This window comes from Podarcis erhardii (assembly GCF_964252035.2).
Source record: "Podarcis erhardii genome assembly, chromosome: 15".
Lineage (NCBI taxonomy): Eukaryota > Metazoa > Chordata > Lepidosauria > Squamata > Lacertidae > Podarcis > Podarcis erhardii.
In genome coordinates this window covers 34480029-34502423 of record NC_138505.1, presented here as the reverse complement: position 1 = coordinate 34502423, position 22395 = coordinate 34480029, and the positions used below count along the sequence as shown (strand labels likewise).

The following is a 22395-nucleotide window of genomic DNA, read 5'->3' as shown; positions in this document are numbered from 1 at the left end:
GGCCCCAGTACCTTGGTAAGGACCACCACTGATGTCTCTTCCTTACAGTACCTCATTGGTCAACTGAGGAAGTACCAAATGAAATTGAAAAGACTAAGATTCAGGCACAGGTATAGATGAGTGCCACTGACAACTGGGGGGAGACAAATCAGCAGACCATGGGAGATTGACAGACTATGTGTTCATGTAGCTCCATTTTGATGTCTCTAGCACAGGCAGCCTAGAAGTTGTAACTTCCAGATGTTGATTTCCAGTTCTCATCAGGCTCAGGCAGGATGGCCAATGGGCAAGGATGAGGGGTGTTGTTTTCCAACAACATCTGGAGGTCACCACATAGGTTATCCCTGGTCTACAGAATCATAGATTTGGAAGGAATCAGAGAGCTGGAAGTGACTTGGATGCTGATACAGTCAACTCTGCATCTGCTCTGGCAACAGTTCTCTAGGGCTTCAGGCAATGGTCTTTCCAATGTCTGCTATTCGAAAACAAGTCAGGGGTTGAACCTGATACATCTTTTTAAAATAATAATAATAATAATTTTTATTAAATTTTCCATTTTAACAATTCAATCAAATCACATTAAATATTCCAAATTATAAAAATACATATCATATAGTCCAAATATTCTGCCAAATTATAAATTTTTATTGGGGCTTCACATGCTTCAGGTTCGGTGGGGCTCTGATCATCTTATATCTCTACTGCCTTGAGTTTCCAATAGTTCCTTTAATTCTTCCTGTTGTTACCTTTGAACCTGATACATCTTCTGCATGCTGAACCACTGAGCTGAACTACTATCCACTGAGGCATGGGTAGGCAAACTAAGGCCTGGGGGCTGGATCTGGCCCAATTGCCTTTTCAATACAGCCCACGGACAATCCAGGAATCAGCATGTTTTTACATGAGTAGAATGTGTGCTTTTATTTAAAATGCATCTCTGGGTTATTTGTGAGGCCTGCCTGGTGTTTTCACATGAGTAGAATGTGTGCTTTTATTTAAAATGCATCTCTGGGTTATTTGTGAGGCCTGCCTGGTGTTTTCACATGAGTAGAATATGTGCTTTTATTTAAAATGCATCTCTGGGTTATTTGTGGGGCATAGGAATTCATTCATATTCTCCCCCCCCCCAAAAAAATATATATAGTCCAGCCCTCCACAAGGTCTGAGGGACAGTGGACCGGCCCCCTGCTGAAAATGTTTGCTGACCCCTGCACTGAGGTATGGTTCCTTCTCTTTCACATTGTTTAAACTCCTGAATCTATATATAGCAAATATGCCTTCTCTACTTTCTTGATCTCAATAGCTTTCAGAGCACCTCTCTGAATATGAACCCACTCAGACCCTTCCATCTTCAGCGGAGGAGTACTTCCAAGTTCCACCTCTGAGGGAGATTCAGAGGCTTGCATCAAGGGAGAAGGTCTTTTTAGTTACAGCTCATGCTTGTGGAATGTTCTTCCCAGTGAGGTACACCTGACACCATCATTAACACTCTTTCAGTGTTGGGTAAAACTTCATCTCTCTGCTCTCAGGCATTTGATGGATGAGGATGATTTCCTGCCTATTGGTGGTTTGTTGTTTTGCTGCTGAAGTTTTCCTGCTATTTTATTTTGCTTGGTTTATAGGTTATACATTGTGTTTTCCCATTTTATGCCATGCTTTCTGCTCTTAATTTTTAAAAGTCACATAGAATCACAGAACTGTGGAGTTGGGAGGTTCCCTAAGAGTCATCTAGTCCAAACCCCTGCAATGCAGGGATCATAGCCTAAAGACTTTTGATGTGTCAAGTGACTAATAAACTTAAATCATCATAATCCACACCACCAATATCTTATTGCTTTAGCACACACAGCTGATGTTCCATTATGCTATGGGGCAGCCAACATGAAATCAAATCATGTCCCCATCAAATGCTAATTGAAAGTATTTCACCGTGCTTCTCATTTCTTCAAGTGTTTCTGAGTGTCTTCCACAAGGTCACTTTCTTTCTTAGGAGAATTAATAATACAGTGTATTACTACTATCTGTCTCTTTGCCATATGGACATAGGAAGCTGCCTTCTGTATTTTGTCTATACTGACTAGCAATGGCTCTCATCGATTTCATGTGGGCTCACTCCCAGCCCTACCTGGAGATGCTGGGGATTGAACTTGGGACCTTCTGCATGCAAAGCAGGTGCTGTACCACTGAGCATTGGCCCTTTCCCTGAACCTAACCACCAAGAAACAAGAAACAGAAGCAAATGAATAGAAAATGTAATATTTAAGCAGTACCAGTTGTGTGGCAAACCTCTCTCATCACCTCTAAATTTCATTCAGTGCTTCACCTTTATGCCAAACCCATAAGAGCAATTATAAACGTATGGGGAGGAGGCAGAGGTGAGCATGGGACCCACAGAACTAAAGATACAATACAGTATACAGAAGAGCATCCACATCTAACCCAAGGAATCTTCCATGCATAATTCACACTATATGGGAATTCCTCTCTGTCCCAAGTGCACAAACATACAAGCTGAATAAGAGGTATCAGGCAAGTAGGCAGACAGTGCTATTTTTAAAAGCAGCATTAGTTTTCCCAAGCAACAATGTGCCCCTGCACTACCAGCTTCAAAAGCTCAAACATCTCTCATATGGAGCTACTTTTAAACCACATCAGATCTACCTACCTGCAGTAACCAACAGTGGACTTCCATGGTCTCAGGTGGGATTCTTTTCTAGCACAGCTACCTGAGGTCCTTTTAAGCTGGAGATTGAACATGGAGTTTTCTGTATGCAAAATGTGCTTTCCACCATTGTGCTGAAGTCCCTCCTATGAGATAGAAAAATACTCATCCTCAAATAAAGATGAGTAGGTGTGGAAGATTCCCTGGTCCTGAATGGGGTAACTGTGCCCCTGAAGGACCAGGTGTGCAGCCTGGGAGTCATTTTGGACTCACAGCTGTGCATGGAGGCACAAGTCAAATCCGAGTCCAGGGCAGCTGTTTACCAGCTCCATCTGGTATGCAGGCTGAGACCCTATCTGCCTGCGGACTGCCTTGCCAGAGTGGTGCATGCTCTGGTTATCTCCCGCTTGGACTACTGCAATGCACTCTATGTGGGGCTACCTTTGAAGGTGACCCGGAAACTACAACTAATCCAGAACGTGGCAGCCAGACTGGTGACTGGGAGCGGCCGCCAAGACCATATAACACTGGTCTTGAAAGACCTACATTGTCTCCCAGTACGTTTCCGAGCACAATTCAAAGTGTTGGTGCTGACCTTTAAAGCCCTAATCAGCCTCAGTCCAGTATATCTGAAGGAGCGTCTCCACCCCCATCGTTTTACCCGGACACTGAGGTCCTGCACCGAGGGCCTTCTGGCGGTTCCCTCACTGAGAGAAGCCAAGTTACAGGGAACCAGGCAGAGGGCCTTGTCGGTAGTGGCACCCGCTCTGTGGAATGCCCTCCGACCAGATGTCAAAGAGAACAACAACTACCAGACTTTTAGAAGACATCTGAAGGCAGCCCTGTTTAGAGAAGCGTTTAATGTTTGATGTATTACAGTATTTTAATATTTTTTGGGAAGCCGCCCAGAGTGGCTGGGGAAGCCCAGCCAGATGCGTGGGGTATAAATAATGTATTATTATTATTATTATTATTATTATTATTATTATTAATTCACTGGCACTTCTTATAATGCCCAGTGCTGTTCCCAGTTTTACTACTCCACTAACTCAATTGCTCAGTGCAAATCTAAATACAAATGGTGTTTCTCAGCAAGCAAAAGAGAGAGAAAGTTGTACTTTGCAGCTGGTTAGCAACTTGGAGGGAGAGGGGCAAAGGCAATTACGTTCAATTATGGGGGGACTCACCTAATGGTGGCTGGTGGCCATTAGGACTGGTAGGGCAGTTTGCTGGAAGATCAACAGTAGGTGGTGCCAGGGCCAATAGCAATGAACTCTCCTGTTGTCCTCATCTTCGCAGCTGCGTTCTGCAAGCATGACTGAGGAATCATAGAATCATAGAATTGTAGAGTTGGAAGGGGCCCCTAGAGTCATCTAGTCCAATCTCTTGCAATGCAGGAATCTTTCACTCAACATTGAGCTTGAACCCATGGCCCTGGTATTAAGTGTCTCATGCTCTGCCAACTGAGTTATCCCAACTCCTAATCTGCCACTCTAGCCACAACACATACTGTCTCTGCTTCTTGCTGCTAAAGGAAATGAGGATCTGAAAACAATATTTACCTTGGGAAAGCTTAATGCCATGCAGCTGATTACAATAAATGTCTTATTCAGGGGAGGGGGGTAACAGAGACACCAGTATTATGGACCATGATGCTAAGATAATTGGAAGGAAATAGATTTAGCACTAGCTCAATCCTCTTTAACATCATTTAATTGCCATTAATTGCATGCAACAGCACTGTAAATTGATACATGATCAGTGAACAAACAGCACTGATTCTGTTTGCTTCTTGAGTAAGAGTGTTTGATGGCACTAAAGCAACTCCCATAACATAGATGGGAGAGATCAAATATCCATGCAGGATAATGTGGCCTATTTTCCCCACCCCACCCCCATGGGGCCCACTCTCACATCAGATTTCAGCATTGGGAGATATTGGAAGATCTCAAAACAATTTGCAAATAATCAATATAGATATGGAGTTCAGTAAGCAAACCGTAATGGACATGCTCTTCTTCTGAAAATGGGCAGATGATATTCTTGCATTTCCCCAGGTTTGTCCACACAGCTGTCAGGGGTGGATGCAGCATCACATCAACATCTGGAAGATGTATCTTCATACCAGGCACCTGGCCCCTGAGGTCAGTTGCTAGCCCATTACTTCTTGACAAAGTACTTCTTCAAATACCTCGGAGTTATGTGATGGATTTTGTTCCTGCAAGATGCCATGATTACAGCTGTGCATTGGATTTATCCAAAACCCAAACAGACCAGGGAGTGGATAGACTTAATGGTTGTTGTAGTCGCTGCCACGTCCAAAGTCCTGCCTATCACACTGGCCAGGACAAAAGGGCAAGCAGATTACTGTGTTATCCTGAAAAGGTCTTGGCACCATCATGAGATGGCAGTGAGACCAGCTGGGGATCCAGCAGATCCCAGGCTGTTTCAAGCCCCTCCTTGCCTGTGGAAGACACTGTTTGGTGGTTTTATGTAAGCTGCCACCCACAGAGATCCTGCCAGTAGCACTTGTGGCTGCATGTTGAGCTGGTGGAATGGAGAGTTCTGTGCTGACAGAGTGACACCTCTGCCCAGTCTAACCCACCCATCCCAGTATGGCTCAAAGGTATTATTATTTGTTAAGCATTTATTTTTCACCTTTTCCTCCAAGCTGCTCAAGGCAGTATACATAGTTCTTCTCCTCATTTAATCCCCACATCCACCCTGCAAGGTAGGTTAGGTTGGGACGCAGTGATTGGCCCAGGGTCACCCAGTGAGCTTCATGGCCAGGTGGGGATTTGAACTCTGCTCTGCCTGGTCCTACTCTGACACTCTAACCACTGCACCACACTGGCTCACACTTGGATTGCAGCCAAGGAAGAAACCCTTTAACCCAGGGGTGGTGAACCAGCCACATCCCAATTGGCTCTAGTAAGTTATTTATGATGCTCTTTTCACAAGTATGAAAAATCTCCAGACAAAAGTCTTGTGGCACCCCATTACTCTTGTTTTTCAGGGTAGCAACTCACTTGATTAGAAAAGGGAACAAACCTTCCAGGGCTGGGTGGAAATGAAGAATGCAGGAGGAAAACCAAACCAAAGAAAAAAGAATTTTTTGTTTCTATATATACACACATGCATACGTTGGAGGCAGGGAGATGGCAACAACTTGGAAGTAGAAAATTATGTCAAGCAGATCCGACAGAGAGGAGCTACAGAGAGGAACAACTACAATGGTCTACCACTATTTTATTGCAATGCAAGCCATTAAGAAAATATATAATATCTACATGAGGTTTCTTTCCTGTCCCCAGAGTTCCTGGTCCACCACCATATCCTGACCCAAAAAGATATGGGTCAATATTTCAATATTTCATTCATGAGGCTCACATTTTGAAAAAGAATAATAATCAGAGTTGCACTGGTGAACTGATGAATTGGTTTGGCTGCTATTCTCCCAGTGATTGATTGGGATTGTAGAGACACCAGAAGCTGCCTGATACTGAGTTGGACTAATAGTCCATCTAGCTCAATGCTGTCTGCACTGACTAGCAGAGGATCTCCAAGGTGTCAGACAGGGAACCTGCTCAGCCCTAACTGGGGATGCCAAAGATTGTAACTGTTGGGAAACTGTGTACGTGCAGCTACTCACACAGAGGCAATTAAGGTTTGTCAGACAACCAAAAGGTCATGTGAAGGAGTAAGTCTGCCTGGTGATAACAGAAGCATGGAGGCAGCTCCTTGATTGGTCAAGCTCTCTCAAGGGAGTGATAATTAATGGCCTACTAACTGGAATGTGTTAGTTCAGAGGTTCAGAGTTCTGTGTGTCAGTGTACGAGTTGTGAGTCGTGTATGAGAGAGCTAGCTAAAGATCCATGTTCTGTTCCTGTAAATAGTCCACTGCATATAATAAACACCTAACTACATGTTCCTGGTTCCTTCTTCATCTATCCTGTCTGCAGCCAAGTCGCCAATTGATTCTGTGGATTCTGCGTTTACTCTGCTAGGTCTGGCTAAGGTCCTGCAACTAGTCAGAAAGTTGCGAAACACCAAATAGATTTTGCCAATAGTAACTACATGAAGCTGCTCTGCCACTGAGCTATAACCCTGCCCCTAAGTGCAGGAACACAAGAAACCACCTGATACTGAACCAGACCATTAGTTCATCTAGCTCAGTGTCATCTATAATGTCTGGCAGTGGCTTTCCAGCACTTCAGAAAAGAAGTCTTTCTGAAGAGATGCCAGGGGTTGAATCTGGGACCTTTTGCATGCAAGGCAGATGCTGTTCCACTGAGCTGCAGTCTTTCCCCAGGTTTTCTCTTCTAGATGCTGTGGAGGAGGGCAGATGCACATTTAAGCCTTCCTTCCTTCTATGAAACATTTTGGGTTCACATGCAGCCACCCATTAGGAGCTGAGTAGGAATTTTGGGGTAGGTTTCCATGCCGAGTAGAATTTAGTTGGATACAACCCTTACTTTGTATGGGCCTTGAGCTCCATGGAGGAAGGCCAGACTGTCAGTGATATAAACTAATAAAAGCTAAAGTTTAACTATCTCCTACTGAAACAGGTATGGGTTTGCGTGATCTGCTTGCAAGGGGAAGCTCTCCAGAAGGTCAAGCTATCAAAATTTATTAAAATTTGAAAAGCTGTTGAGACATTCTGCTTGGTTCTAGTGGCACAGTTTAATGTAAGCCTCTCCAGTCAAAGGAGCTATGGGCTTGCATGTTCTGCTGGCAAGCTGTAGCTGTCGAGCACTCAGAACTATGAAAAAATGGTTATCATTTGCAAATCAGTGGAGGTTTTGCTAGGTACTTGCTTGGTTCTAGCAGCTGAGGTTTCATAGCAAGACATGTTTTAAGTGCTTCCGGGGAAGCAGTCGGGTATAATCCCTTAAATTCTACTTTTTAGAGTAGACTTTTTTAGTGACTGGGAGTGGCCACCGGGACTACATAACACCGGTTCTGAGAGATCTGCATTGGCTTGCAGTACATTTCCGAGCACAATTCAAAGTGTTGGTGCTGACCTTTAAAGCCCTAAACGGCCTCGGCCCTGTATACCTGAAGGAGCGTCCCCACCCCCATCGTTCAGCGCGGACACTGAGATCCAGCGCCGAGGGCCTTCTGGCGGTTCCCTCATTGTGAGAAGTGAGGTTACAGGGAACCAGACAGAGGGTCTTCTCAGTAGTGGCGCCCGCCCTGTGGAACGCCCTCCCTTCAGATGTGAAGGAAATAAGCAGCTATCTTCTCTTTAAAAGACATCTGAAGGCAGCCCTGTTTAGGGAAGTTTTTAATATTTAATGCTGTATTGTTTTTAACACTTGACTGGAAGCCACCCAGAATGGCTGGGGAAACTCAGCCAGATGGGCGGGGTGTAAATAATAATAATAATAATAATAATAATAATAATAATAATAATAATAATTACCTTGTCTGACTTCTCAATAGGTTGCAAGGGGTGGCTATCTAATCATGTGTAGTTTTGTTGTTGTTGTTGTTGTGTTCCTTCAAGGAGCTCAAAGTGGCATGCACAGTTCTCCTCCTAACCATTTAAATTTCTAAAAAAAACCCTGTGAGGCAGTGCCTGACCCAGGCCACCCAGTGAGCTTCATGGCCATGTGGCGATTTGAACCCTGGTCTCCCAGGTCCTACCCTGACACTACACTTTACTGTCTCCCCATGGCAGCCACTTTGTGTTATGTCAACTGCCTCCCATTAGCAGCTATTTTGTGACTGGCACCCCCAGCCACCTCTTAAAATTACGAATGTGCTCACTGGTCAAAAAAATTTGGTCACCTCTGGCCTGTGACATCTATTCCATTGACTTCCGCTATTGCTACCACACCTGTATTTACGAAGCCAACTAGTTCCAAGCTTTGTTCTCCCTGTTCCCCTTTATATTGATGAGCAAGCACCAGAAATAGCAAAAGAACAGCTTTGCTTTTAGAAACTTGAATGTGTGCGTGCGTACGTGTGTTGCTCATTCCCAGGCAAATATTGTCTCTTGCTACTCACAGAGTTGCAACTGAGCAGCTGGTCCAACTCCCTTGATAAAAAACAAAACAAAAACCCACAACCCAGCTTTCAAAGACTAATACGGTTAGGCAACCAAAGGGCTCCAAACATCCTTTTGCCTGGGAAAAAAAAAACATCTATTGATTGCAGTACATTTGAATTTTAGATTGCCAAATGCCTCCATTTTTCAAGTAGTTCCTGTTTGATGTTCAAGGTCAGGAAAGTCAATTGAAACTTAATTCTCTTCTTCATTGATTTATAGCAGCGCTGACTTTAAGTACCTGATTCAGGATGGATTCAATTGTTTAGCACTGAAAACAAATGGAGAGAGCTATTTTTCTGAGGGTTTTGCCTTGAATAATGACTCAATGTGTTTTATCATATTACACTGCCATATTTTAATAGAAAGTATTATTCACTCTTGTTTCCTCCCCTGGCATGCTCATATGTTACCAGAAAGCATGACTTCTTAGCAAGACAAAAAAGGTGAAAGGGCTTAGCCTTAAAGCTGTCCATGTTCCTGTGCTCAGTTAATAACTACAATTTCCTATTGCCAGCACATTGTCACTATTGAAAGCCTAGCATTAAATGTTCCATTTCTGTGCAGCATGCAGCAGAAATGCCCAAATAGAAATTTTGCGATGTTGTTGGAGTTATTGTTATTGATTAATGTATATACCACTTAATGTCAAAACAGGCTTTTACGTAGATGGCAAGTATAAAAACCAGTAACACACACATTTGGATGTAAAATCCACAATTAAAATGCACAACTAAGACCACAACAGATTAATCTTATTAAAATGCTCAAATGCAAATTCTGTAATTAAAATATACAACCAAACAATCACCAAAATATGCAATCAAACAATCACCAAAATTCCTACTTCAATTCCTGGAGTTTTGAATTTGGGGGGTCCCTCAAATAGAATATAAGCATGTTGTCCTCCGCCACTAAAAATATATATATATTATCTGACTTGGATTAAAATCTGAGCTAGAGAAGAATTCCACTCCCTCCTGCTCCCATCATGCCCAGCCCACCCTCTCAGACTTACCCAGCCTGCTCTGAAGCCCCCACTGACATCCCTCACAGTCTTCAAGTGGCTAGTACAATTTTAACAACCACTGAGAAAGCTGCATTGCCAAAGATCAGATTAAGGAAATTGGGGCCCTAGTGTAGCTCCTCTGAAAATGGATCCCCTTCCCTACAAAAGGCATTTTTAAAAAAGCTTATTGAATTCAACTTTATTATTTTATTGTATAAAACAAGGCATACAGTGGGAAAATCACAGCAAGTGAGCAGAGACAAGAGAGTCCCTTGCAGACATACTGTAGACCCTGGTGTAATTCCCCCAATTGCATCATGATAATCTAGCCTCACATTGCTCCTTTTTGCTGCATGGTACGATGCTAGAACTCAGGTTTGGCGGGTGAGACCTCACTCTTGTGTCACTGCTGCTGCTGAAGCAATAGCAGCAGCCAGGGAAGACAGTGGAAGGGAAGAGAAGTGGATTTCTTTTTGAAGTTCTTTGTGTGGAAATATTCAAGGAGCAGGAGTGGCTATATTGTTTAATAATATCCTTCCTAACTTGTGTTAGCAAGTTCTATAACTTAGCAGAGTAACATTCCCCTTTTAAGCTTGCATGGCAGATAGCTTGTTGCCAGGCTTGTTTAAGCCTCTAAAATAAGATTCCTGGTAATTCCCCTTTATTCCCTCTTAAAAAGAATAGACATGTCACAGTCTTGTATAAAAAGTATAAAAGAAGTTTACTCACACATTCTGTTCACAAATGGCTCCCAGAAGGCAGACTTAAGTTACAATATATATACATGTGTGGAACTACCCCATATGGGAGTTAGTCTCAGTGACTGCGGGTTAGCAGTCACTGCTGCTCACTTGTTGAAGGCAAGGTGGAGAAGGGAAAAGAGAGAGAGATGGCGGCCAGCCCTGTGCTTTTGCTACCTGCACAGGTAAGGTCACGCCCACCTCTGGTCACATGTAGAGGAAGTCTTGTCCCAGTCTAGGAGGAAACAGGAAGTTTACTTACTGGTTGGGACAAGCATTCCTCTTTATGTCTACTCTAGGAATGTTGTATTTGACTGCTCTGTATTTCACACCCCGCACTTTGGTGGATGAGAGAGGAAATTGGGATTTGGAGATTGGCCAGCTGGTAGACTCAGAATCTGAAACAACAACAACAACTTATTTATACCCTTTTTATTCTTTCCCTGACAGGACTTTGAAAGTAGCAGAATTATTTCCTCATTCGTATCAGAAATCTCTATCTGGGACAGCTCACCCATCCCTAGACCGAATATTATGTTTGCCAGAAAGGGATAGGGGAGAATTATGATTCAGTCTGCATTTAAAGCAGAATCAAATTTCTGAAACAATATGAACACCCAAACCTATTTGTGTCCCTTTCTCCTTTTCTGCTCTTTTAAATGCTGTGGCACCCATTTTGCCACACTCCACAACCACCAGTTTTTGTTCAGTCACATACCCCATGCCAGATATTTTGCATTATGCCACACACATCACAGCAGTACTTTTGTGGCTACGGCACATTCTCAAAATTCCAAATGTGCCTACTGGCCTTGAATAGTTGGCGGCCTCTGGCATATAAACCTTCTGAATCACAAGCTATCAGCACATCTTATAGTAATGAACTGTTTCCCTAAGTTAGCTTTGCTCTGTATACAAAAAAACCAATAATATCCCTTTTCTATAAACATTGTATTCTCTTTTTTAAAAAAATAATATTTATTAAAGTTTTGAAAGTTACAGAAAGAAAAAAGAAAAAGAATTAAACATAACAAAACCATACAATACAACCCAAAAACAAAAATATTACATATACATAACAAAAATAAAACAAAAACAGTTAAAAAAAAGAAAGAAAAAAGAAACACAATCAATACTTTCAATGTTATTAACTTTCTTTTGCTTGTTTCAGCGACCTCCTCACACCTCCCTTTTTTGTATTCCACTTCGATTATTTGTTTCAGCAAATCCTTTCCATCTTCCTCAAACTTCTGTCCTATCATTTAACTTAACAAATTCTAACATTATTTTTTCCTTTAATCCAATTACAATCTATTATACTTAATTCTTTATAACATTTCTGCTAAAGCCATGTAACTTCATTCCAACATCTTTCTAACATTCCTTAATTTTACAATATTTCTGTAGATAATCTTTAAATTTCTTCCAATCTTCTTCCACCAACTCTGTATTCTCACAACATTTTAACCAGTGCTATTTTTCTAGAGAAGGAGGTTCAGAAATCACCAGGAACACCTCCCTTGTTCTCTTATAATGGCAATGGCACCCACCTGAGAGGTGCCGGAACTGAGTTCCAGTGAGTTCAGGCTGAAAAAAACACACCCTGGTTTTAACCTTTTCATGTCAAAGCTACAAGCTACAAGTCTGTTCTCTTGAGCAGAAAAACAAGCATGTTTGAAGACAATTGTTTAGGCAAAAGAGCCAGAACGTTTATTTAAGGGAGGGCTGGATGATACTGAGCAGATGGACCAATAGTCAGACTGAGAATAAAGGGAGATTCAATAAGAAACTCCCTGGCAATTTTAGTCCCAGATCTTATCAATTTTGCATGGAGAATTTCCTCACCAGCGGCAAAAGCAGGTCCAGGACCATCAAGAGGCAGACAGTATTCACAGCACTGATCAGTTAACAGCCTGCCCTGAAGTTTTCTATGGGTCCCAAGGAAGGATGCACATAGTTCCTACCTCAGAAAATGTTGATCATCTTATCAAAACTTCTGGCTGCCCTTCAAAGACATTGAACGATGTCCCTGAGCACCTTGAAATTTTGCTTATGGCAAAATGTGGGGGTAACTCTAAGGTATGGTAGGCATACCACATCCAGGACTCATCCAGCTCCGAGGGCCTTCTGGCAGTTCCCTCACTGCGAGAAGTGAGGTTACAGGGAACCAGGCAGAGGGCCTTCTTGGTAGTGGCGCCCCCCTGTGGAACGCCCTCCCATCAGATGTCAAGGCAATAAGCAACTATCTGACTTTCAGAAGACGTCTGAAGGCAGCCCTGTTTAGGGAAGTTTTTAATGTCTGATGTTTCATTGTGTTTTTAATATTTTGTTGGAAGCCACCCAGAGTGGCTGGGGAAACCCAGCCAGATGGGTGGGGTATTATTATTATTATTATTAATAATAATAATAATAATAATAATAATAATCTATATTAAAATGTCATCCCCAGCAACTGATAGTGTAAATCTCCTTCAGAATGCCAGTGACATCCCTCTCTATAAGTTCAATTACATTCATTTAGATGTGAATAGAGACAATAGAAACTTGTTCCATTACAGGTGCTGATTTACTTGGCATTACTGTGTGGTTACAGTGTACAGCTGTTGTGAAGGGACACTGTGCTTATTAAGCCCTAACTGAATAGTCAACAGGCTATACTTTTTAAAAATTTCATTGCTATCTAACTCTAACTTCTGCATTCCCCCGCTTTACATCCATGTGAACTCAAGATTAAACTCTAAATATCTGATGAAGTGGGCTCTGACCCATGTAGATTTATGACTTAACAAATGAGTTACTTTTAAGGCACCACAAGGCTCTTCCCTGTTATCCCTGCCTATAAAGTAGGGCCCTCAGATTAGTCAACAAATCATTATTATTTTCCCTGCTGCCAGACTCCTGTCCCCAAACACCACAACAGTAGATCTTCCTTAAGAGTAAGGAGGAGATATTTATTTGGCCTAACAGCAGTACAGTGGTGCCTCGGGTTACGGACGCTTCAGGTTACAGATGCTTCAGGTTACAGACTCCGCTAACCCAGAAATAGTACCTCGGGTTAAGAACTTTGCTTCAGGATGAGAACAGAAATTGTGCGGCGGCAGCGCAGCAGCAGTGGGAGGCCCCATTAGCTAAAGTGGTACCTCAGGTTAAGAACAGTTTCAGGTTAAGAACGGACCTCTGGAACGAATTTAAGTTCTTAACCTGAAGTACAGTGGTACCTTGGGTTACATACGCTTCAGGTTACATACGCTTCAGGTTACAGACTCTGCTAACCCAGAAATAGTACCTCGGGTTAAGAACTTTGCTTCAGGATGAGAACAGAAATCGTGCTCCGGCAGCACAGCAGCAGCAGGAGGCCCCATTAGTTAAAACAAAATAAAAGAAAAAAATTCCTTCCAGTAGCACCTTAAAGACCAACTAAGCCAAACCTTACGCCAAAGGATAAACGGACATAAATCCGACATCAGGAATCACAAGACAGAGAAACCAGTAGGAGAACACTTCAATCTCCCAGGACATTCTATACAAGATCTCAAAGTAGCTGTTCTATTACAAAGGAATTTCAGAAATAGACTGGAAAGAGAAGCTGCTGAATTGCAACTTATCACAAAACTTAAAACCATGGAGAGACCTGGTCTTAACAAAGACATTGGATTCTTATCTCATTATACATGACAAAGCCATTTTTCACCTTCTCACCCCTTGCTTTTTCCTGTAAGACCTATTGCAGTCGTTAAGAGTCGTCAACAGGCTCATCACAGCTATCTGCCAATCACCCATTCCCACCACCCTTCTGAGTAATACCCCTCCCCACCTTCTCACTATATAGAAGGGTCTGGTGACTTCTGTTTCAGTGTATCTGAAGAAGTGTGCATGCACACGAAAGCTCATACCTAGAACTAACTTAGTTGGTCTTTAAGGTGCTACTGGAAGGAATTTTTTTTCTTTTATTTTGTTTTGACTATGGCAGACCAACACGGCTACCTACCTGTAACTGGAACCATTAGTTAAAGTGATGCTTCAGGTTAAGAACAGTTTCAGGTTAAGAATGGACCTCTGGAACGAATTAAGTACGTAACCAGAGGTACCACTGAACAGGGCGCAGCAGCAAGCAGAAGATCCAGAAGTCAAGATTCCAAAGTACAAGAGCAAGGCAAAAGGGTCACACCTGGACCGATTTTATGAAGTCACCCAACAGCTGACACACCCCTCCCACCAAGCTCTTCGAGACAAGACAAGGTGAGCAAGGTCATGGGGCTCTCTCACCCTACCAATCTGCTGCATGTGCACATGCACAGTCAGGCTGGATGTGTTCTGATCCCAGCTATGAAGGTGGCACCTGTTTCTCGGTGGCAAGGCTGTGTTTGGTGCCTTGCCACCAGCTTCATGGCAGCTGCCTCCTGTTCAGCCCCTCCATCTGGCTGGTCATAGTCCTCCCAACTCCCCAATGAGGCTCTATGCTCCACTGGAGGGGCAGAGTAGAGAGCTTCTCCTTCTCTGACACCTCCTCCAGCCTTGGGTTCCAGCCTTCCAGACCTCCACCTGCTGCTGCTGCTTCCTCCTGATCAGTTTGGGGCCGCCATACCATCCCAGATTCTGATTGAGTCAACGGGCTGATGACACCTGCTTCAGTAAACTACACTTTTGCCTGTGATCCCATCCCTTTCAGCTGCTAGACAGCCTTTTTATTTGTAAGCTAACAAAACATATCAGTCTTATGAACTGTTTCCATCCTCCCTGCTTTGTGTTTCCTAATAAGTTGTCAGGGATGATCAGCCTGACGCACTGGAATGCTTGTTCTTCGCCACGCCAATTCCCTTTTGAGAACGGCTTTGATCCAGGTAAAATGTTGAAGGCTCTGCTTCGTATATTTCAAAAGCTGTTTGCCTTTGTGTTTGGTTACTTTCCCCAAGTAGCTGTCCAAACATATATTTCAGAACACCGAAAGGGTAAGGAAGTAATCTGTCTGGTTTATAACACACAGGACATTCATTCTTTACATCCACATTTGCTGGTGATCACTTCAATGCCACTATTTTGAAAGAGAGAGCAGCTTTCTTTAGGCTGCTGAAACTGACAGCCAGAAGTATTCTAAAGAGAATTGGAATTTGCCAATTACGTAGATCACACGTAACCCACAGGTAAGCCCACAGGTAAGAGGGTCTTTGGTTCTTTCAAATTCTATCATTCTTTTATTTATTCATTTTCAATGTCCATGGGGATGTTATTAATCAAAACATCTGCAGTTTGGTTGCAATAAATTGGCATTTCAATGAAACAAGGACCACATTTGACACTCGGCCTAAAGTCTCCCACCCCTGTGTGTGTGTGTGTGTATTGAAAGAAAGAAAGAAAGAAAGAAAGAAAGAAAGAAAGAAAGAGAACAAAAGTTGACTAGTTTGGTGAAGTATTTAAGATCATTAGGAAAACCAAATTACACATTGTACTGTGAAAAGGGAGTCCTGTGTCTTCTGTTGCATATAAGAGGAATCCCACCAACATCCTCTTTTAGGGTCCTCCAAACCTTTGACAACATATGATTTATGAGAGTGGTTCCCTCCCCACAGCTAATGCTAAACTTCACATATTTTTTTACCAAAGCAAAAGTCATAAATACGGTAAAGTTTTCCATTTTGGGAAAACTGATGTTTGGGCAGTCACCAGCATCTATGTCAAGAGTTCCTGAGATCTGAAACCTTTCAATTGATCATCCCATAGGTTTAGTAAGCAAAGCTCCAGTGCAGTTCTGCCATTACAATGGAGCTATGAGATTCCAAGTGTTAGTCTGTTAATGTATCTCATGTATCTCACCCCATAAGTACATACACCTGCAGATAGGCTGGAGGCTCAAGAGCTGTCATGCTGAGGCTCTCATCCATGGTCAGGAAACTACTGGGCAAGCCAAGCTTGGTAGAGAGGGTGCTCGTGATGTGCTATTATTCAGAGACATGAACGAATATATGCCACCATCCCTACATGACTTGTGACATGCCCTCTGTGTCACTGATTGACTCAATTTAGCTTTAACAGAAATATGTTAAACCAAACCATTGAATGAATACCAAGTGTTCCATATTGCTTTTGAAGATGTGATAAAGGTTCAACCTTGGATGGTTTTGATTGCTCAGTCCTATAGCCTTGCAGACTCTGTCCTCTTTCTTCAGTGCAGGGACAGGAAAATTGTGACCCTCCAAATTTTACTGGACTGCTGCTCCCGTCAGTTCTGACTGCTGGCCCTGCTGGCTGGGGTTAATGGGGATTGGAGTCTAGAATCTGTCGTAGTTATACTCAGGGCCAGATTTAGGTTTGATGAGGCCCTAAGCTACTGAAGGTAATGGGGCCCTTTATATGTCCAGCTGTCCTTTGTCAACAACAAATTGTCACTGTTTTTTGTGTTGAATATATTATATATGGTAATTTATGGGCCTAATAGATATCTAAAGCCATTTGCCACTGTTGCTGTATGTAGGTTTTATTTGTTTTTTATCTTGTATTTTGGAAATGTACATCCAGGGTTTTTTTCCTTTAAATTTTTTTTGGGGGGGCCCAGAGAGTGGGGCCCTAAGCTATAGCTTATTTAGCTTATACGTAAATCCGGCACTGGTTATACTTTACAGAGATGTGCAGAAGTTGCCCCAAATCATTTGACCCTTTTAAATAGTCTTCTTTCCCTCCTAGAAAAATCACTCATGCAACACTTGCCTTTAAAGTTTAAAAATAACATATGGCTTTTACTTGCTGTACTTGCTCTTGTAGATTGAATGTACAAGAGAAGTAGGTGATACTTATGTTACTGGAACATATTTACATGAATTTATGTCTGAGACTAGCTAATATTTACAGACTGGCTCTGAGGCAGGCAGCAGCATAGTACAGCACACTTACTGCTCTCGCAGTTAAAACACGCACAAAAATTGATAACTGAACTAACTGCAAAAAACCCACACCCCTGCATCAGTATGTGACATCACAAGATTCTATGCTACAGCATTAACCCTTTGCGTAGTATTTTGGATGCACCATTCCCACAGAATCATCACAGATTAATAATAATAATAATAATCTGGCTGAGTTTCCCCAGCGCCTCTGGGCGGCTTCCGATCAAGTGTTAAAAACAACACAGCATTAAATATTAAAAACTTCCCTAAGTTTTTAGGGAATGCCTTCAGATGTCTTTAAAAAAGAAGATAGCTGCTTATTTCCTTCACATCTGAAGGGAGGGCGTTCCACAGGGCGGGCGCCACTTCCGAGAAGGCCCTCTGTCTGGTTCTCTGTAACCTCACTTCTCGCAATGAGGGAACCGGCAGAAGGGCCTCAGCGCTGGATCTCAGTGTCCGGGCTCAACGATGGGGGTGGAGACGCTCCTTCAGGTATACAGATTTCCTATAACTGCTACATGTACCACTAACACAGATGTGTAGAAAAGACATGACAGAATGGAAAGAACAGAGAGCTGCAACCAAGTGCACACATAGCTGAACAGAATTCAGTGGAAGAATCCTGATACATCCAGGGAGATATTTCAATATGGAGAAGTGTCCCTTTTGTTGACTCCATGTTCCAGTGTTATGAAAGTGGGCAAATAAATGACTAATTGCTATACAGGGTACCTTGGTTTGCAACCACTTTGGATGACAACCATTTTGGATTACAACCACGTCAAACCCAGAAGTGTGTGCCCCTTTTTTTGGATTACAACCAATTTTTTTGGGGGGAGGCCCTATTGGCAAAAGCACACCTTGGGTTACAACCTGTTTTGGTTTACAATCCGACCTCCGGAATGGATTACGGTTGCAAACCAAGGTACCACTGTACAGGCATTCACTGAACAGTCTGAAACTTCTGGGTGCAACTATCCCACGTGGTGAAGAACTGAACTTCAGGAGACAGCTGATTAGTGAAGTACCTTTAGGCCACAGATTGGCTCTGCCCACCAAGACTAGCCATTGTCTCCTGGACAGAAAGGAGTGTAAGAGACCTTCCTGTTCCACTTGAGCTTCAGTTCATGATCAGCTGCTCCTGATGTTCCATACATGTTTTGTTTTTTTAAAATAATATTTATTAAGATTTCAAAAAAGTTACAATAATAAAAAAGAAAAGAAAAAGAAGAGAAAAATACAAAACACAAAAAGATAAAAAACAATTAAAAACAAATCAACCTTTCCATATCTTAACTTTCATTTACTTGTTTCCCTGACCTCCTCGCACCTCCCTTTTTTGTATTCTAGTTCAATTAATTATTTCAGCAAATCCTTTCCATTTTTGCTTTTATCTTAATAATTTATCTTAATATATTATACCTTTACATTCTCACCTATTAACAATCCATTTTTACATACTCCTTTGGAGTAAAACCACATAACTTCATTCCAACATCCTTCTAACATTCCTTAATTTTACAGTGTTTCTGTAGATAGTCTTTAAATTTCTTCCAATCTTCTTCTACCGACTCTTCTCCTAGGTCTCGGTTTCTGCCAGTCATTTCCGCCAGTTCCATATATTCCATCACCTTCATCTGCTATTCTTCCCGGGTGGGTAAATCTTATGTCTTCCAGTACCTCGCGATGAGTATTCTTGCTGCTGTTGTGGCATACATAAAAAAAGTTCTATCCTTCTTTGACACCAATTGGCCGACCGTGCCCAGGAGAAAGGCCTCTGGTTTCTTCAAAAAGGTATATTTAAATACCTTTTTCATTTCATTATAAATCATCTCCCAGAAAGCCTTAATCCTTGGGCACGTCCACCAAAGGTGAAAGAATGTACCTTCAGTCTCTTTATATTTCCACTGATGTTCCATACATGTTAAACCTGGACCTGTGTCATGTAAAATACTGGCTTATGAGAGCATCACTATGTGCTGCCATTGCTGTGCTAATTCCCCCCAAGTCACTGCCTAATTCAAAAAGCATATGAATTAGCTTAATTGCAAAATGGTGCCAATGAACACACAACTCAAAAACCCTCCCCCCAGTAAATATCATTGTTATTCCATGCACCCACAAGTTCTCTGCTTGTGACCATTTCCTTGAGGGCTGTCCGTGCTGGAATAATTGATGACAATATTTATCATAATAATAAGGTTGAGGAGATGGAGCATCACTCGCTTGGTAAATTTATTTGCCACTGCCCAGGAATGAATGCTTGATTGAAAGTTCTTCCTAAATATCAAGTGACGCAGAGCTGGCTACTGGTCATCAAACACAGAGACATAATTGGAGAAAGAAGTGGAGGCAAAAGGTTTATTAAATCAACACTTCCCTTGATTAGAGCCAGTGATTACGTAGAGTCAGGGACACACTCCTTCTCGGATGCTAAAATCATTTCTCTACCTTTTTTCCTTTTTTTTTTTTTTTTTAGTTCATTAGTTAGGAGGTCTCTGACTATACAGTGTTGTTTCATATACACAAGCCAACTAGATTGGTGGTTGACTGGTGTTTGGATAATATCCTCTACCACACTGGCCTTCAACTAGTGGGTTGGGACCTACTAATGGGCTGTGGCCTGATCCAAAGTGGGTCAGAACAAGAGCATTGCCACAATGCAAATATATAGTAAATATTAACAAATGGGTCCAACAACACATGTTTGGATTAAAAGGGTCTCCTGGGTCTGAAAAGGTTTACGTTACCTGCTCTACTGCACATAAAGGTAGCAGAGTAGTTACTGCAGGAGGCGGGGACAGGTCATGTGACGCAACATCTCTGCCTCATGAGACCAGGGCCCTGCAGGATCTGATTTCTTTCCGCAGGGCCTGTAAGACAGAGTTGTTCCACCTGGCCTTTGGCTTGGAGCCAATTTGATTCCCTCCCTCTCTTTCTTTCCTTCTCCTCCTGCGATGAGGCTACATTTTAATATTTTAATGTTTCAATATTTTAATGTTGTATTTTAATTTTGTTTTTAAGTTGTAATCATTCAACTTGTTTTTATTATTGCTTGTAAGCCACTCTGAGCCCGGCCTTGGCTGGGGATGGTGGGGTATAAATAAAAATTATTATTATTATTACTATTATCCTCCAACAGTTGGGCATGACCATGAGGCTCAGGTTTCAGAGGGCTGCCACTATTCCCCCTTAGCATCTGCCACCCGAAGCAATGGCCTTTCACTGCCTAATGCTAGGGCCGGCCCTGATATTTAGCAGTTGTTTCCAGGAGGCATTTCAGACACCATTCTGTAGACCACACAAGCAGCCTTGCTTCTCGTTTGGCACTGACAGTGCGAACCTACTCAGAAGTGTGCATTACTGGGTCCTACTCTCAGGCATGTGTATACATTCTTTTCTATGAACATAATATGTATCATGTAACTAGAATTTACAAATATGGCTCATAAATCTGGAAATAAACATGGACTGGAAAGGTGCAGTTTGAATGTTGAGTGCTTAGGCTGGGCACTTGAGCCTCATTAAATTTTTGTAATGATAGGTGTACACAGGCTCTGTGTACCTTTGAATGGATGTGTGGATACACACAGGTAATCCATATTCCACCCCCACCCCCAAAAGACAGATTCTTCAGTTGTGTATATCAGGCAAATTGTACAAATGCATATTTTCTCCAGTTGAGCATCTGTTATACACTTGCCATCATTTTGCACAATTTTTCTGGAATTGCTGGTCTTGGGGAGGATCAGGGAATTTTTCAGGATACTGAAGCTCCATATCAAAATTTACATCTTATTCAGTGTTCCCTACACCTTTTCCAGCATCTGTCCTTCTCTCATCTAGTCATAAGGACTAGAATCTTATACTCTCATGATCCTCAGATTTTAAGGAGTTTCCCAATAGAGAAATATTTGAATAATGAACTCTGACCAAAATGACTGCACCACTGGACATGCCCACAACATGTTTCTCAGGGAAGCATTTCCAGCAATACATCTTCAGCATCTCTCTGCATTAGACAGTGCCTTCCTGTAAATAAGTTGTGGGTTTAGCCCTAGTCACAGACTCAGATGTTTTCTAAGGCAAAAGAGAGTAAGTGATGGTTGAGTGGTCTGGGCCTTACTCAAACAATGAGAATGCAGGAGAACAACACAAAGGAGGTTCTGGAAACTGGTTTCAGGATACCAGTTCATAAATCTTAATTTTTAATTGCTCATTCACATGCCAGAAGAATGCATTCAAACTTTAGGTACCATCTGCACATTTCCAAGGAGATCATAGAAACTCACTTCTAGAATCATTATCTTTTCAGAATTAACTTTCTCAGTTAAACTCAGTATAACCTTGAAAAACTGCCAGTATCTAGTATCTACTACCTGTCAAACACATCCAACACCTTACCAAGTTACAACATTTGAGGCTTTTTTTATAACAATTTTTATTGAGTTTTAGCTGTACAGCAAATATAAAACAAACAATCAATCAATATAAGATAATAGAACAGAACTCTGAGTGAAGTTACAAAGAATACAGAAAAATGGAAGACCGGGTCTATTCAGGTAAGTATAATGACGAATAATGTTTTGACATCTTGGATTAATCAGTTTGTTTCTTTGCTTCTCTTACAGAACGCTTGGGCCCACCAAGATAGAAAACCACCTAGGAGGCACAAAGACAATAAAACAAAGGACAAGGATAAACATGTCAAATCAGCCAAATCTATTTGAAAGCCACAGGTGGAGAATGATCATGTTCCTGGGTGTTCACATAGGTTACAAAATCATATTGGTTTGAAATAAAGTTATCATTTTTACTTTGACCTCTTGTGACTCTCAGTTTGTGTACCAATGTTTCTAACAGTGCAATATCCCGCATCTCTGCAGGCCAGTAGTCTACAGTGGCACCTGTCATGTCTCTCAAAAATTTCACAGTAGTAGGTCTAGCAGCATTGAGTACATATCCCATTAATTCTCTATTATATGAAATAGATTCATCTTCCATAAAGAGGTTGAGAAGTGCTAGTTATGTGGAGTATGTGTGAGTATTTAATA

General features: G+C 42.0%; 1 long non-coding RNA gene across 2 annotated transcripts in view; it reads left to right on the top strand.

The window, feature by feature from the left end:
- Positions 1 to 22163, top strand: part of LOC309330810 — a 33095-nt gene extending 10932 nt beyond the window's left edge. The window contains exons 2-3 of one of the 2 annotated variants that reach the window (XR_014151598.1): positions 15448 to 15604; positions 21973 to 22163. This is a non-coding gene — a long non-coding RNA (uncharacterized lncRNA). Of the gene's footprint in view, positions 1 to 15447; positions 15617 to 21972 lie in introns of both variants that reach the window. The other variant, XR_014151599.1, reaches the window with a different exon arrangement.
- Positions 22164 to 22395: the final 232 nt, after the last annotated feature.